The sequence below is a fragment of the Mus caroli genome, unplaced genomic scaffold, assembly GCF_978045245.1.
Source record: "Mus caroli unplaced genomic scaffold, Mus_caroli_1 scaffold_2, whole genome shotgun sequence".
NCBI lineage: Eukaryota > Metazoa > Chordata > Mammalia > Rodentia > Muridae > Mus > Mus caroli.
In genome coordinates, this window is record NW_028227257.1 from 172,275,325 (window position 1) to 172,281,727 (window position 6,403).

The 6,403-nt window shown below is 43.4% G+C and overlaps 1 protein-coding gene across 2 annotated transcripts in view; it reads left to right on the plus strand.

Moving 5' to 3' along the window:
- Taf3 (TATA-box binding protein associated factor 3) overlaps nt 1–6,403 on the plus strand; it is a 141,784-nt gene that overhangs the window by 128,705 nt on the left and 6,676 nt on the right. The gene's annotated exons all lie outside the window — the stretch shown is intronic.

Here is a 6,403-nt window from a genome sequence, read left to right on the forward strand (position 1 = left end):
TCTTCTTGCAAGCCCAATGAAATGTTCGTTATTCATTACTTATCTGAATGTTGGTGCCCTTTTAGGGTATTTTACAGATTTTGAACATTTGACAATAGAAGTATAATCATTTGGGCCTCTCCCTTGGAAACAAGATTCTATAATGGTGATGTTTTTCTCTAATTACTTCATGCAATTTGTTTCATTTTTCAAATAGGTCATGCCTGCATTAAAAGATAAAATGTTTGCTACTTGATGTGTACTTGGGCTATGACAAGATAAAATACGCATTTTATGAGACGATGTAAATATTCAGGAGGCAAAGCCATGAGCTGGAGGAATTAAATCCATTTATCGTTGTCTTATAATTATACGAATGTTAAATTTTGAGCTGTGAGGATCAAGAAGAATAAGGAATAGTGATTGATTTGAAGAATCAACATAAAACTGATTCTCATAATTGTCTTTGGGTATTTGATCAACGTGAAATATGGAAATGACTGTCTCACTGTTTGGCATTTTAAGTACTGATACTCTAAACTAGAATTCCTCCCAAGTTTGGAATATTTGCTTAGATACTGAAGCTAGAAAAGTGGAAAACTTGGTGTGTTTGTTTTCCTTCCCATACAACAAATAGGCCTGGAATGTAGCTGTTTTAAACAATGGGCCTCCCCGCTGGCTTCTTAGGGTTTGAGCAGGTTTCACTCAGGTCTTAGAAGTTGCAGTCAAGGAAACGTCATCTGAAGGCCTCGATGAGGACTGGGTCTAAGTTCACTGGGCCCACCAGCTCCTGCCAAGGCAGACACCTCAGCTGCCTTTCCCCAGATGGGGGAAGGGGAGCATGGAGCACGCATAGGTGGTCTCCGAAGGGAGATTGCTGGAAGTGAGTGACTTTCATAGTATTTCAATCTGCCAGTGAGTGCACACCAGCCTGACTACCACATTTAGGCTAGGTATATCTAAGGCTTTCCACAAGAGTGAAGATGCAAAAACAGGAAGACTAGACATACATATTCATGCCACAAACCAACCTGGAGGTATCCCAGCCCGAGTACAGTAAACTCTCAGGAGTAGTCCGAGTTTGTTGTGAGAAGAGGTTCATTTAACATGTGAGAATGTGTTTCTAGTGGCAGATGTATGTCTGAAGTCTAAAATTAAATATTTATAAGAAAGTTAGGTGAATTGCTATTTAAGCAACATGCTTTTTCCTCAAAGTGATTGTTCTGCATTGACTAATTTCTGTGTTCAGAAGGTCACATGGCCGTCCTCCCTAAACAGGACTATGGTGCTTTTCTCTGTCATGTCATCATCTAAAAATGGCCACTCACTGTTAGGTAAATAAGTAAGCCATTGTGGGGGAACTTTTAAACTGAGAGCACTTGAGTAGCCAGTTGTTTGGACTCTGATAATTTAGATTACTGGTTTCATAGTGTTTGCACACAATAGTGGAATAATGAGGATCATTAAACCTCCTGTGCAGAACATATCCAAATTGTGTTTGCTTCTAACCTTGGAGGCTCTGAGGGGCTGGGAGGCACGGCCTGCCTCTTTATTGACTTGTCAAGCTGTGAGTTTGCATTACAGCTCATGACCCATTCTGTTTGTGGTGGGGAAACAGGTAAAGAAATCCCTCTGACAGTCCCTCCTTCCACACATTTGTATGAATAACGCCAGTGTTTCTAGCAGTTAGAGCACTGTGACTAAATCCTCCAGAAACTGTAACGTTAGCAGCAGAGCCACTGCGGGGCACAGCTGTGGACTGGATTGCTTTCTCTGGGAGCTGCTGGCACTCAACAGGAAGCTCTGAAGGGGAACTTACTGTGCATGTCAATAGGAAGGCAAGAGCAAGCAGGACCAAAATCATCTCCACGGTGATTAAATCGTGTGCTGATGACAGGTTAGCAGATCTGGTCGGAGAGCCTGGACTATGTTGCACTGCTATGTGATTTTTCATATTGCTAAAACTAGATAATAAAAGAATTTTTCTTAAGAAAGGAAGGGAGGGAGGGAGACAGAGAAAGAAAGAAAAGAAAAGAAAGGAGGAAAGAAAGAGAGACAGAAAGAAAGAAAGAAAGAAAGAAAGAAAGAAAGAAAGAAAGAAAGAAAGAAAGAAAGAAAGAAAGAAAAGAAAGAAAAGGAAGGAAGGAAGGAAGGAAGGAAGGAAGGAAGGAAGGAAGGAAGGAAGGAAGGAAGGAAGGAAAGGTTTTGAAAACTGTATATTCAACTAGCCTAAGTCTCTTAGAAGCTAAACTCAAAATAACTCAAGCTCTAGGAAACTCTGAACTTCAAGAGCTGGGGAAGTAGTTATAATTTATAGTTTGTCTTATAAAATCATGTGTCTACTTTAATAACTTGTCCTTACACACACACACATACACACACACACACACACACGATACATGCATAAGTTCCCTCACACTACACCCCACCTCTTGACGATCCCTCCACTTGTCATATCAGCACACTGAAGACCCAGCACATGAGCATATGTATCTTCTGGAACAAACCACATGCAAACCATAGCAAAAGCTAAAGGACGCATTTATTACTTTAGCCACACAAACAAACAGCATAGACAGGGAAGCCTCTCTTCCCTGCTTCCTTGGGCTTTAGGCTTTTGCTCTCCATCAGCGATGGCAGTCATCTGTGCTGTACTGCCCTTTGACTTAAGCTGGGGCTCCATGCCATTTTTGTATCACTAAACATGATCAGCATTTCCCTAGCAGGTACTGGGCAAGCCATCATTGTGTTAAGTTGCCAGAGATACCTAGATGTGTATATTTTTACTCTAAGATTTATATGTTAATTATGGATAAGCGAAGGAAAAGTACCCTGTAGTCCCAGCTTACAGAGGCAGTTTCTGAATAGCTTACACACACATGCGTATATTCTTTTGAACTTTTTTTTGTAACTACACACAAATATTCATGCTTGTATTTTTTCCTTAGAAAACTTGGATTTTTATTATATACTACTCACAACTATTTTTTCTTTTTGATAAAAATAAGTGTGTGACTACTTATATAATGTGGTATTTTGACACAGGTCTTAGTCTATAGCCCTAAATGTCCTGGAACACACTGTGTAAACCAGGCTAGTCTCAAACTCACATGTGCCTATCCCTGCCTCCCAACCACTAGGATTAAAGGCATGACCTAGCTCCCTGGTTAGCCAAAGGGTTATCCATCATGGTTTTATTAACCATTCAGAAGCACCATGCCGGCTGCCTGTCCCTCCTCAGACCTACAGCACTATGTGTGTCTGGGCTTTTTAGTCTTCACAGTAAGGTCATTCTGTCACCGTATTCACCTTTCCACCGCGGCACGCGGTTCCCACCTGACGCAGGTCTGCTTCTGAGGGCCTGTGCTCAAGTGACTTTTATTTTGAAAGGAAGCTGTTTGTTACATCAGTTACTTTTCTTGTTCCAAGACTCTGAACAAAGGCAATGGGAAGAAGGAAAGGCTGACTGTGCGTCAGAGTTGGAGGGTACAGCCCATCTTAGTGAGGAAGCCACGGCCCCAGAAGCTCACATTCACCCACAGTGAGGAGCCGAAAGGATGAGCATTGCTCAGCTTGCTCCCTCAGACCTCAGCCCAGCCCACCCAGGGCTGCTCCTCAGACCTCATGCAGACCTTCGTGGATTAGCTCTCTGGTTTTGGTGTTAGGCTGAGCTTGAACTCAGAGCCTCAGCTGTACTCAGCAAGCATACCATTGACTTGTGTCCTAAGCCCCTACTTTTAAAATGCTTTTTTTTTTTTTTCTGGTTTTTCGAGACAGGGTTTCTCTGTGTAGCCCTGGCTGTCCTGGCACTCACTTTGTAGACCAGGCTGGCCTCGAACTCAGAAATCCGCCTGCCTCTGCCTCCCGAGTGCTGGGATTAAAGGCGTGCGCCACCACGCCCGGCTTTAAAATGCTTTTTATTATTTATCTAATTTGTCTATGTTTGAGAATTTGTCTGCATGTATGTCTGTGTACGAGGTGCATGCCTAATAACCAGAGAGGCCAGAAGATGACATTACGTCCCCTGAGATTAGAACTACACACTGTTGTGAGTGACCATGTGGGTGCTGGGAATTGAACCCTGGACCTCTGAAAGAACAGCCAGTGCACTTAACCATTGAGCCATTACTAATAAATCTTTTTTAATTTATCCACTTAGCTTATAAAATGATAAATATTAAGGTTCTTAATAATTTATTTAAAAATGTAAAGGCCCAAACAGTTTCTTTCTGTACAAGCCTGCAGGTAGTAAACTCTTACATTTTATTTGACTAAAATGTCGTTATTTGGCATTCTTTCTGTAGGATTTCAAACCTGGAATTTATTTTTCTTTGGCATGTTTGTCTTCGGCCTTGCTGCGCTCCCGAGTCAGCTGCACTGTTTCTCCTGTGAAGTGGCTGCTCTTTTTCCTCTAGCTGCTGCTCGGGCTTCTCTCTGTTGTAGAGTTTTGTTACCGCATGCTTTGGCTGTGCTTTTCTTCTTATTGAACTGGAGTGCATGCGTTTCTTACATGCATAGACTGGTATCTTCTGTCGGTTCCATACAGTTCTTCCTTGGCAGACCCACTATCTTTGGTTGCCACTGCAACCCAGACTTCAGCTTCAGCCTCACTCAGTGAGGCTTCTCAGGGCCTTCACCCAGGGCCTATCTGCCACGTACTGTCTGGCTTGATAGCTGTCTGAAACGGCAGAGAAGGAATCCACCACCCCTTCACTTTTGCAGCATACATGTCTTCATATCCATCAGAAAGGGAGGGGCCTGTCTACACCCCCCACCTCAGCCACCACCCAGCAAAGTTTGTTTGTAATTGCTTTAAAGAGCCTGAGGTTGGAAGCTTGGGTGGGTAGAGTCTGGCCCTGAGGGGACTTCCCTTTGTTCCACTGTAGAGCAGGCTTTTTCTTAGTATCCCGAATCTCTTAAACAATTAGAGCCTCCTCCAGCACAACCGTGGCCAGTGTGCTTTTCTCCTAAACTTGCTGATTTGCATTTGGCCTACTTGTGCTTTTTGTTGGAGACTGCAGAGTGTTATCAATAACAGCCACACCACATATTTTGTTGCTTTGAAATTTCCTCCTCCAGCCTTTAATCCCAGCTCTCAGGAGGCAGAGGCAGGTAGGTCTCTGAGTTCAAAGCCAACCTGGTCAACATAGTGAGTTCCAGGACAACTAGGGTTGTACAGGGTTGTACCCGGCCTCTTAAAAAAACAAAAAACATATACACACAGGAGGAGGAGAAACAAGAAGGAGGAGGAGGAGGAAGGAAGAAGAAGAAGAAATAATAATCCCGGGGGCTGGAGACGTGGCTCAGTGGTTAAGAGCACTGACTGCTCTTCAGAAGGTCCTAAGTTCAAATCCCAGCAAACACATGGTGACTCACAACCATCCATAACAAGATCTGGCGCCCTTTTCTGGAGTGTCTGAAGACAACTACAGTGTACTTACATATAATAAATAAATAAATCTTAACAACAACAACAAAAAGAAATAATAATCCCCACCAAAGAAATTAACCCATTACTTTTAAATGTGGCCTCAGGCAAGTTCTTAAGATGTGGACAGAAAGCAACCAAATCCTTGACCACACTATCACGTGACTGGTTTCTCGTGGGGCTGCTAGTATTGATTCCTTCTTAACCCTCAGCTGGCCTTCGTAGTCTGTGCTGTCTCAGCATTGCTGGTTTCCAGGCTTCTGTCAGAACAGCTTACTCAGTGATGCTTAGAGCATCTGACCACTGTTCTGTTGTAGACTTCTCACTTCTTCCACGGTCCTCAAAAGAGTAGCATAGTGACGTAAGTGTGAGACAAGGCCCACTGCCTCTGCAAGCCTCTGTGGTAGTTACTTAGTGTTTGCTGTGAGTAGGCAGGACTGTGACCACAGCATTGTATAGAAGAGATTTGGGGGGCTTACTGTTCCAGAGGGGGTGCTCAGTTATGGTGGAGAGGCATGGTCACAGATAGCAGGTACGATGGCTGGAGCAGGAAGCCGAGTGATCATCTTTCACTACAAGCATGAAGTAGACAGAGGATGAGACTGTAATGTCAAAGCCGAGCCCTGGTAGTGGCTGTACCACATAATTCTCCCCAGACTGTCACCAACTAGAGACCAAATGTTTAAATACCAGATCCTGGGGGGGGGGGGGCATGCTCATCCGAATTAAATACAAAAACACCTGCAGGTTTTAGGGCTTGATGGCTTCCATGGAGAAAGGGCTTCCTCTGAAGCAAAGAAGACTCCAGTGGCTCAAGAGAAGCCACTCTGAAGTGACACAGCACTTCTCCATCTCAGAAGTCGAGGTGACACATCTGAAGTCATCAGGGAGGAATGAGTGACCCAGCTACAGAAAAACACAACCCATATATTACATATGTGTAAAAAAATGCATGTGTATTGATTGTTAGAACATCTCACATATTTTATCATTGAG